This window comes from Anopheles coluzzii, chromosome 2 (assembly GCF_943734685.1).
Source record: "Anopheles coluzzii chromosome 2, AcolN3, whole genome shotgun sequence".
NCBI classification, from domain to species: domain Eukaryota; kingdom Metazoa; phylum Arthropoda; class Insecta; order Diptera; family Culicidae; genus Anopheles; species Anopheles coluzzii.
This window is the reverse complement of record NC_064670.1, coordinates 112207935-112219794: the sequence shown is the minus strand read 5'-3', so window position 1 is coordinate 112219794 and position 11860 is coordinate 112207935. Positions and strand designations below refer to the sequence as shown.

The 11860-nt window shown below is 46.5% G+C and overlaps 1 protein-coding gene across 4 annotated transcripts in view; it reads left to right on the top strand.

Moving 5' to 3' along the window:
* LOC120954016 (protein windpipe) overlaps nt 1-11860 on the top strand; it is a 44974-nt gene that overhangs the window by 26274 nt on the left and 6840 nt on the right. The window lies entirely within an intron of this gene.

The window sequence follows — 11860 nt, the reverse complement described above, 5'->3', positions numbered from 1 at the left end:
CTTCCAATAAAACCATCCATCAATCCGCAATCAATCCATCAGGACGGTGTGACTTGGGGCGGTCTCGTATGTCGTACATTGCAAACGGCGGGCTTGTCGTTTGCTTACCCCATTAGCACGCGGTGCTAAGTGTCGGATGACACTGGGTGCGAAGATCGGTGCCAACGCCCAACAGCTTGGCTCGGTGAAGAAGAGGGCACTTGTGTGTAATCGTTTGATCGGTGCTGCTTTGTCTAGGCTCAAAGCAAAGATCGGCTGGAGTTGGAGTTCAAATCGGCAAGGAGGACCGTTGCAACGTTAGCGTCAGCATGTGGTCAGGAAAGCCCTCTGTTCAGGGTGACGAGTCCCAAGAATCGATGACTTCACTAATCGATTTCCATTACGTCTGTTCGAATGACACAATAACACAGCGATGACGTTGCCAGTTTCCCGTGAGTCATCCCGTGGGGCAAAAGGGGTCCAACTTGTTGCTGTCAACCGACAAAAGGGGACTTTTAGCTTTTATCAGATTACCTAGAATACATTGGAAGCTGTGTGCAGGAAATTGGCACATAGCGTGTTGTAAAAGGGCTTGATAACAGCTTCATAATAAGGTTGGTCTGTCATAAAAAGGCTACACAAAAACCTTTCAGCGCCATATTACTTTCTTTGTTAGTGCTTCTTTGTGAAGAGCACACGTCAAAGACATGATGGCGATTAATGGATTTGACATGTACAACAAAGTTACGCTGGTGAAGGGCTTTCAAGTAGCGATTAAGAGTACTGCGGGCAAGTTGTTTAACTACTCAACGCCTTATCTTAAACTACTCAATGAGTTCCTCGCAACTAAACATACTGGAACTGGAAGTGTGATTGTAGAATTACTTAGCAAAAAAAAAATCTAAAATGGCAAAACAAAATCCTGAGTTAATAGTAAACAATAACCAGGAAGATGCTTGGACTTCCCCGAAACCATCACCAAGGTCATCAGGTTGGTTTCTGTTGTCAGCAATCACTTCAAACCCATTCACTGGCCACCGTGAATTCGCCACCACAATGCCATGCCTTTCTCAAAACGTCCATTTATAAAGAGGTTTTCCCCCGTCAGGTTTTACTCGATCAAGCGTTAGTGTTGGTGTTCGAAAGTCCGCACATTTACATAGTGAACAGTACCTGATTCATCGGCATTCCTTTCAGAACGGTTACAGTGAATCGGGCGAGTCTATAAACATTCGCAGGTTATGACCCTTTTACCATGGATGTTATGGAAATTAGTGATAACCTTGCGATGAGGGTCTGATCAGACTATGGACAACGTAATAAAGGACGGAAAAAAGCGCCCATAATTTCACACCGACGTGGTGAGTCGGGGTTGAACACCTGGCATTGCTAGTCAACTTGACCATGACACACGGGGAAGTTAGTTACTGCACAGTGGCGTAACAAGGTTGGTCTTCAAGATGATTGACGATCCTGGAATGCATCCGTTCTTTGGTAAACCAGTACAGTAAAGTAGTAACGGGTTTTGTACTCATGTTTGAGAATTCAATCACAAAACATCAATATTCCAGACGGACTTAACACGTGTATTATTTCGTTGAGTTCGCACGAGTTGATATCAGCTGACAGGACTTTTTTTGTCGTTGAACTAACAAAAAACTCGATCAAATGGGAAAGCTCTTCTCTCCGAGACAGTAACGAGCTATCGGAGATGTTGTTAACGTGTCATCTTGGAGCTAATAAAAAAACGCATTCGTTTGGCAAAAAAGCGCAGCAAACGCTGATCCGATGCAGGAAGAGGGCCCGGTATAGAGTCGAACGAGTAATTAGCAATGTGTTATGGCAATGGTGAGTTTTCTCATCGCACATGTAACACACGAATAGACGAGCTGTACCACCGAATGGAAGAAAAGGAGGAAAAAAGGCTCATGGGAAATGATGCTGGGCCGCCCCGGCGAACTTGAGTGATGATGGATGGACAAAACGTTCGCAGTCCATATTGGTGAGCCTGCGGTTCGACCTACGGCGACGATCAACGACCTTGATAAGATATGCGTTACCAGCGTATAGTAACGCTAGCTAGGTTTGTGGTTGTTTCATTTTTGGTCATTGCATTGAAGCTTATCGGCCCTGTGTTGTCGTCGTTGTTGGTCAACAGCACCAGCTGAACGGATGCTGCGATGAGATGGAAACTGCCAAAGGAAAGCGACGTCGGCGGCGGCACAAAGTTGTCATTCGCATTTCCTGGGAAAGCGTGCCTTGGCCCGAGCGCTGATGAAAGTTGTCGATTAATCAGCAAAGAGGAATGCCCCGATTGGACAGATGAATTGTGTTGCAGAGATTGGTAGAAAGTGTATGGTATGGAAAAGTGTATGTTGACTATTTTCTGTAGATTGGGAAGAAAAATCGTCCCAAGGAATGGTGTGACGTACCGGCTGTGGTGGGAAAACCCGCTGCGGTGACCTAAAACAGTGGTTGAATTGCTTCACACGAGCTAGCGATTCGCGCTTGCGAATCGACTTAGTGCGAATAATGATGCAAACATTAGAACTCTTTATCCTTCTCCTCCAGCAGACCTTTGAGCTATCGTTTGCGTTTGTTCAACTCGACCTCTTATCAAGCATGCCAATGATGCAAGCACAGAAAAGAAAGCAAAAAACCACGAAAGACATACTCATTCTCCTTCCTTCCTTCACCGCGTTTGTTCGGTGTGGCTCTTGATTGGTTTCTTCGCTATTCAAGCTCGCCATCAAGCCGACACTTTGACATGTAAATTATCAGACACATACTTAGCATACTCATGAGGAACTTCCGCTGCCATTCGCCATTGAACCACAAACCACACCGGCCCACATTAACCGCAAGTGTGCTGGTCGGGTCGCATGTTTTGGTAGGTTGTTTTGTGAATGTTCAGTGGTAATAGCGGTGATGGTGTAACTTGATATACGGCTCCAATATTGCATTAAAAAAAGACATATCTAAGGTTATACTTTGTGTGAGAGACTGCGCTGTAGAACATGAATTCTATTCTGAGATCGAGATCTTGATTGAGGCAATTATATACTGTCAGCGGATTACATTACATGGAAGAGCATCAGTAACGCTTCGAATCTAGTGAGGTGACTAATAGTGTCCAACGAGACAGTGATTGTGGCACACTTTGGTGATTTTAAGAATAGTAGATATTATGGTTTAGATTTAACAGTGAACATTGAACATGAAATATATTTGATAAAAAAAGCCGTTCCAAGCTAGGATTTTAGTTCAGGGTTTAGGTTTTAGTTCGCTTCTACCCTTCTATTTATCACCTGAGCCTAAAAGGTGTACTAAGAAACATTTTATTGCAGCTGCATGAATGCTTACTGGAGGCAATCAACTTTCAACAATGTCTGTGATTAAAGGAGATTAACTCAAACGCTGAAAAAAGTTTCTCGTTTGTCGTCGCTTTTTTCCTTTCAACAAGATCATTACCAACGTGCCGGACACGGTAAACGTGAGTAACTGGATTGGGTAATTTCATCTACCAGGAATTCCTTATCCACCTCAACCGGACAGATCAAACGGCCCAAAGGTTTGCAAAAAAGGGCTACTACCCATGTCCGGCCGAGAAGGAGATCGATTCTGACTGATTAAAGTTGTGAGAACCACGTGCCAAAAAGCTTTCGACAAGCGGCTGCGGGGGGCACGTTCTGGTCCGTGCCTCCGTACGACAGAGCCTCTAGCGGGAGGTTTGCACTCAGGTGGTGCAATCATAATTTGTAATGCACCTGGTGATTATTATTATGCATCCCAGCGTGTGTCGGTTCGTGCAGCCGATCAGTATCGGCCAGTCGGTGGCAGGCATGAATGAAAACGAAATCGCAACAAGAACGTTCGCCTGTACTGCGCGGGGGCACTGCGAAACGGTGCCCGGTGAGGCGAGTTTTGCGGCAGCATAATCATTCCATTATGCTTTGTTTTCGTTCGTGTTGCGCATTATGTGGTCCTGGGCTGCCGCTGTACAATTTGCTCCCGGGTGCATTTGAGTGGAACACTAGCTGGCATGGGGTTTGCAGGCGTGTTTGTTTGTTTTAGATGCTTTGAAGGCCAACACAGTTAGTGTGTTGTTTGCTAGTAGGAGAACAATGATTACCAAGTGATTTGTTTCTGGTCTTTGGTGCTGTACCATCAAGCAAAACGCTTCAACGTGGAAGGTGTGACGTATGATTGAATGGCAAAGAAAGGGTGCAATTTGTTTGTGGTTGTGTTTTTTTTTTCATGCAAGAGCTGTGGTAGTACTAGCAGGGGAAGCCAGTTAGTGTACCAATGCGTCGTTCCTGAATAATGAATGTAATTTGTGTGGCTAAGGTAATCGAATTCCGACATAGGAATTCCAAGTTCAATGTCGATAAAGCGAACGTTTGTAGTAATTTAGAAACAGGACGTGTGGTATGTTTGGTTTTATGTTCCTATCTCGAATAACTGGTTCTGTTGCTCAACATACAACCGGAATTTGTCGGACGAGTAAAACAGGAAAAAAAACCAACCGCATCGCAATGATATCATTTCACTGGATCCCAGTGTAAAAGCGATAAGATAAGAGGGTTGATTTGGTTTGCGGTTTTCTGCTGCAAACCAAATCCAAGTGAGCGAAGTTTCCAAAACTTGAAACGAGCGTGACGTTTGTCCTCTGGAACGGTTTTTGTGGGTTTTCATTCTGCCATTGAAATTTGAACTGCTAAAACCCGCTAGTCTGGGCCTAGCGACCGATGACAAACCTGTTGACGGGAGTTGTCGCAAACGGTTAGTCTGTCATCGCGTGGTCATCGCGAAACTGAACCACACGTCTTGGATATGTAACACCTTTCACCTGCCTTGCGCTGGTGGCAACTAGGAAGTGCTGCTAAGTGATCTATGCTAAGTTGTACGTTTTGTTTCTAACTGCCAGACGTTTGTTCGCCGTCTACTGGAGATCCATCCTCACGCCATCCCTCGGTCGAAATTGGAGAACTCGGCGAGCGATCGGCAGGCAAACACTGTTGATCAGTGTTGAGGCTCTCGTCAACCCAGGCAAAGGTACGCGCTTCTTTTAACTTTGCAAAACGTTCAGAATTGTGCTCCGCGAACAGTTAATTAGGGTCATTAGCTATTCCTCCTCGGGGGAGGTCGGTGGTGCCGGAAATTGAATGCTCGGGCTCAGGTTCCTCAGCTCAGGCTGAAGTGAACGGCAAAAAATAGGGTTACCGCGTGCTAAGATACGCCCTGACTGCGGGTGGAGTAGTCAGTGGCGTCAGCAGAAGGGAGTCGAGGTTTCGGGTGTACCTGCGCCGGAGATCACACGGGTTCCGAACGAGTTGGTAGAGGGGGCACGTGGTAAGTAGATGGATCACGCCAGTGTGTGAGATGTTTTGACGGGGTTCTAATTACTGACCGAGGCGGATCTGTTTCGCGGTACTACCGGCTACACGGGTGTTGGGATTAATGCTACCAAAGCTTTCTGATATGACCGTGACAGTTCGTGCAGTTTCAAATAATCGGTACAAGATAATAATAACACGGTACATCCAAACAATGATAGCGAAGGAGGAGCAGCAGAAGTAGGTGGAAACCGCTCTTGCTTTGGGTCGGGTGGTGTGGTACATAAATCCTGTTGGATTTAAGGAGTACGCACGACTTAACGAAATGCTTGCTGGGAAGGATTATGTTTTGATCAGATAATTAAAAGCACCGGCTTTGATTTGACACTGAAGCATGCAAACTCTTCCTGTTTCAACGGTTTTGGGGCTAGGGATGTAAATTTGGTACTTTGTATTGTGATGCTGTCTTTGCTGACTATGTGATTGTAGTTCGTTGTACCTTGGTGTTTTAGCACAAATTCTTAAAAATATCAAAAATTCAAAATACTAATTAAAAATTGTGCTTGTCTCTGTATGAAAACGTTGTGAGGTAGATTTAAAATACCTTCACTGTGACCAGCTGTTGCTCCATAGCTTCAAGAGCATGGCGAATTAAAATAAATACACGTCTTACGCCACTATCGGTCAGCCTAATCTGACCTTGCGATAGCGGTGTTGTTGGGTGGCGTTGCCTAAGTACGCCTTGTACTCCATCGTTCCCAAAGTAACACACACATATACACACATGAGGTAGTTTAGAGACTCATGTTTTCGGTTTGTTTGTTAAAGGTTGGCATAAAAATTACGCTTAACAAGATTGCCTATTAAACTGTATGACCACCTTCCGTCACGATCTGCCGTGCTCGTGAGGGTTGAGGCTGGTGCGCTTAACAATCTTGTGAACAGCCCAGTGTGTATGCCCTGTCTTTTGGGTGCTTACGGAATGACGAATTGCTCATTACCGGGCGGTGACATTAAGACCTCCCGCGAGACCGTCGATTAAACATGATCGAGAAACATCACTGTCACCGATCGGGGGGAACGTACCGAACTGCTGCGTAAAGTATTACAATTATAACAACAAACTCAGCCTGATGAAGTGTGGCGGGCCACGAACACGGGTGAGCGACTGCCAGCGTATGGTGTAAGCAGTTAATTATGCAAATTGTTTAATTATAATCGGCCCGGGCGTTGAAGATTGGTAGGATGGGTGGTTCGACACCGAAGGTGTGTTTCGTGTCTCAGCTCGATCAAGCCGTTTTGCTTGCGCGTTGTTGGTTTATTGGGAAAGATTTTGATCGGAAAAGAATCATGCTGGGGTGGTCGTACTTGAACCAATGGAATCGACCCAGACAGATGAACATAATTATAGGCTAGGTCCGGTGTTTGGTGAGTGTAAGAAATTTATTGCGCTCCATCGAAGCTCGAAGTACCGTTGGAGAGCATGTGCATGGCAAACAGGCTCCGAGTAAATCTTTCCAGAGGCTTAAACTCCGGATTTCGGATAAAAAGGAAATGAGCTCGAAAGCGGGTGCGTGCGAGGGATTGTTAGTGTGTGTTTGCTTAAATTGGTATAACTTGATTTGATTTAGGAACGGAAGGGAATGAAACAACCACTGTAAAAAGAGAGAAAGTGAATGTTTGTGGAAGGAAAATGAAATTGTTTACAAGTAAATCTCACTCAGACCGCAGTGATTGAGACGAATCGATATTTGGGGCCAAAAAGCCAACCACGAGAGTCCAACATATCAGATATCGAGGAAACCCACACACACACAAACACACAAACACACACAAGCACAACTATGTGGAGAAGCACATAAAAGCCCACTTCATGATTGAAATCCCGCTAGGGTCCAAATTGATCGAACCCGGACCACATTTCTCATCAATACAGTGCAGCGTAGGTGCATAAAATAATGGACCCATTTGAAGCTGACCGTGTATGAAGTATGTTGCTGTGTACCGCTACAGTGAAAGTGCACAGCAACGTGTCTTGCCTGCCCGTTCTCATGCCGGTCCATAACGTGTCCAACCCGTGTGCGGCGAAAGGCGAAATTAATCTCGCGAAAAATGTACCACCGGTACGGGTTTAAAATAGAGGCGGCCCACTAGACAGGGAAGAGAAGGATTGCCGAAGGAAGAAGCTCGTAAAATAGTCGCCCAACACGGAACATCGGTTTATGGGACTTGTGGAGGGTTGTAATGCCATGCTGACCATGGTTGCGTGATTATTTGTGTGTTGCAGAAAATCCGGTCGTAAAGTATGTTTCTCGTACGCCCGGAGGGCTGGCCCGGTGCCTAGGTTGTGCCGGTCAGCGTCTTGATGGAGAACATATGCAGAGCCACACGTTGAGGCAAATCGTACTTTTTGGGGAGCGAATACGAACTGGCTACGTTTTAATTGCACCCGTTTCCGTGCGGTTTCAGGTGGCGCTACTGAGTGACGAATCTCTCTCCCCGTGACGACTTCAGGTTCTTTCGTATTTCGCGACGACTTCAGGTTGCGTGTGCTTCCGGATCGTCCTCATCCGGGTGGAATGGGATGAACTTTTACATGCCTTCAAGCTCATTTTAAGGGCTAGTTGCTTTATCACCTCCACGTGCAAAACGGTACAAACTTTCTAAAGCGATAAATTTCTAAAACTTGCTCACTTGAACCACACGCCGGTCGATGCGGCGGCGGAACTCTCTGGCAATTTCAGTTGAGATTTCTTGCTGGGTTTCTTGCTGCGGGAATAGTTCCCAATAAAAGAGAGAAGATTGGTCGTCTATTGAATGCGTTGGTGATTCGCCCGTTTATTGGCCATAGTCACTAATGCCACGGAATATGTAGCATTTGCACACTCGCTTTTGCAAGCCGGAAATCGGTTTCACACAACCGATGGTGTCCTGTTGGTGGTGTTTTATGAGTGGCAGATTAGTGCAGTAAAGCTACCGCAAATTGCACCGCTTCGTAGAAGGCAACATGGAAACATGTGTAGGAAACTGGCTGCACACACAGCCTGCCAGATGGGACTCCGTGCGTGCTCTCCCATGGCAATCGTGGCGTCTCAATCGGTGCCGCAAGGGGCTTCGTTAATTATTTGCAAATGGCCAGATTCCGTGGTCACGGGAATGCAATAAGCATACTAACCAGAAGTGTGCACAGTTAGAAATGAGCAAAATAAATCAAACGGCTGGTGTGCAGCAGCAAGTAACACAAGAGTTTTGTACCACGCACGCCACCATTCTGCCAACGGAAAGCTGTCCGCGAGCACCGTGATGACTTCATCTATTGCTCGAGACGATATCTTCGCTCATCTTTTGTGCAGGTAAAAATAGCCGCTTTTGATAAGAAGAGGTGTCAAATTGACAACAACTACAACGGAGAAGAAAAAAACGCATCCCTTAATTGTGGCTATATCGCTGACTCACGACGGACGTCGCTATTCTTGTTTGCAGAATGATTGTAGGCGGCTATTTTGCGCGCACGATGTTTGCATACACTTGACGACGCGTGAAGTGGTCAGGATCACGTTTGGGTGGCTGTTTGTTTTTGCACTGCGTCACGTGCAGTGTTCCGGGGCTGAGGTGTAAATTGGCAGGAGACGACCCGGTCAAACTGATTGGCTAAAGCTTTTCTGTCCCTTTGAATGTTTTGAAGAATTCCTATTTGTGTGGTTTACGACTTCCAAAAACTAGAACCTTCTCGGTGGACGTTAATGTTACAGCGTGCGTACAATTCCGAAGAAATGAATAATTATAACATCACACTGAACAATTTCCTGCCATTTCCACCCGACGGCACGTGTGGAATGGTCGACCCCGCGGGGGCTTTGAGGTACAGTACAGCCCGCAGCTAGTAATTAGTCAGGCAATTCCATAACAGAACTTGATCTGGGGACGGTCACGATCCCGTCGCGGAAGGTATTCGTAGGCATCTCGGAAGTTAATCAGTTGCCCGATTCTGTCACCTCAGCCGTGTCGGGTGGCCTCCTCACGCACGCTTCGAGCATGTTGGAGGCTGACCCGATCTCACACGTTCTCATCTGCTCACACCGCCGTGACGTTCGCATGACCGCTGGTGTAGCAGGCGGGAAAAACGGACAGAGCACGTGGCCTACAGATCGGACGTGTGTTTGCGTGCCTATGTTGATTAATGGACCTTGGCGGTGTTGAAGGTGCTTCTGAACGAGTCTAATTACACCTGATGAGAAGATCGCACGGCACATGGTATGAAAGGAGTTTGGATTTCGTTTTCGTTTGACATTTTTTCGTTCGGTTGGAACAAAATCTGTCCCCGTGCGCGGGGATGATCCAGAGATATGATCTTAGCGGCGTTCTTCACGATTGTTACTTCAATCAAGCGATTTGCATGAGAGCTAGCACCATACGATGGGTTCGGATCGTATACCATGCATGGCAATACGGAGACTTAACACACACGCACACACCCTGTTATGGACAATATGCCCAAAGTTGGGAACGATTCCACGGCTCTCCCCGGTGTGCATACGACCGATTAATGCCATACCATATCGGACAGCATCAAGAAGCGGGTCGTCGCGGGGTCATGCGGTTAAACTGCACACAATGTCACACGATGTCAACACTGATGCTGGGTGTGTATGTCTGTCTGTTTTGTAAGGTTCGGTGTCTTCTGAAGCGATCCTTCATCGCTTCCTACACTTATTGGGTAGGGAAGCGGCTTAAGGTTGCCCTGTGGGGAATGCATTTTCGAGCCGATTACGGGACAAGCTGAAGGTTTATTCCGTTTTTGACGGTCGTAATGTCACGGAAGAGCTGCTTCTCTCGCCCCTTTTTTTCAACGCCAATCTTGGATGAGCTTTAGATGGTTAGCATGCTTATGTGACGTTTATTGCTCAGTTGCTGATGAGCGCGTTAATGAGCGTGATAATTAAAGTTTTTCTGTTTAATTGCTGTTCGATTGCAAATGGGAAAATGAGCTACCTGCTTCCTGATGTTTTTCTCTGTTTATGGTTGATGATTGGTATAAAAGATGCAATTGTTTTAATAGCATTTATCTAGAATTGCTTAGAATTGTGTGGTTTTCGAAATAATCATAAACAGGCTGCTAGCTAATGGAGTCTTTCAAGTAGCTCAGTTTAGAGACCTCGAAGTGTTTTTTGTCGAAATCTCCTATCTCCAGACTCACTTGAATCAATTCGAGTGATACGCTTAAAGTGCACTCCATTAAAAACCATTTATCATCATCATCATCATTATCATCCAGCCTTGCGAGCAAAGCATTATCATTCGAATGCGTGTGCAGTTCATTACGTCCAGTTATGGTAGGAATGGTAGTATACCTCCCGTTCCCGGAGTCGGGCAAACGGCAACCGGATTCCTGCAATTATTATGTTTTCACGAGCATCTGCGACAGCATGTATGTGCTAGTAGTTGGATAGACAGTTCAACGACGGATGGCAATGCAAGTCCACTTTTGATTTGCCAAGTGACGCGAAGATCATCGCACACACATGTCTTCGCCAGTGCCACCACGACAAGGTGACTCGAAAAATGAGAAATAACATCCCTTCCTGAGTGATTCCAGCAATTGAAAAGGTACAACATAAAACGTCGTTTTGCTTTCGAATTCGATCGTTCCAACCGAACGCACCGAACCCCCGGCGCTCGTTCAATAAATGCAACCAGTTCCCCAGTTTTTGCGCTCCAAACGTGCCAATGTCACGGTCATGGTCGGACGGTGATAATATTTACTTCTTCAAGCATCCCCAACCTTTAATAGCCTCGCCTCGCAACCCAACTGGTCCATGCAGCGGCCTGGACGTGGTTGGACGGGACCACGCGTGCTAAAAATTGTGTCCCATTTATTTTGTGAACCTTTCGCTTTGCTCTCCGACTCCCAATCGTACTGGCATCCCGAACACTCTCGATGCGTCGAGCGGCTCTTGTCCCCACGGTGTCCCCAAGTGTGTGCCCTTTAGCACGTTTTCAACAACTCCAACTCGTTTGCTGCCTCCCCTTTGTGGATGTCTCGCCGCCCCCGGTTCGGGACACTGGTGCATTGACGCTCGTGCCTTGTTCGCCGTCTGGTTGTGTAGTAGACTGGAGTGTGTGTGTGTGTGCTAGCCCCGAGCTCCAATGGTCAATGGTTGGTTGAACGTTGATTGTTGTTTTGATTAGGGCAAATAGTAGATGATCGTTATGTATGGTAATAATCGGTAATGCTTACGGTCAGTGGAGAATACGGGGCGAATGCGGCATGGACACGCGAGACACAGGACTCGGTTGTCGCTTCTTCACAAGTAGCGCGTGACGGCTGGTGGGTCCATTCGATTCATCGCCGTCCGTCGTAGGAGTCGCATCTTGTACGGGTGGGGGCTCGGTGGCTTGTACACTGTGCGGAGTTCTTGATTTGTCGCAAACGGCATGAAGTCGGGGACAATCAAAGCATTCGCATTAGAGTAAATGAAGAGAGTCCGGTACGGATCTGCAGCGTAGGATCGAAGCAGGTTCGGAATGGTTTTAATGACGCTTTA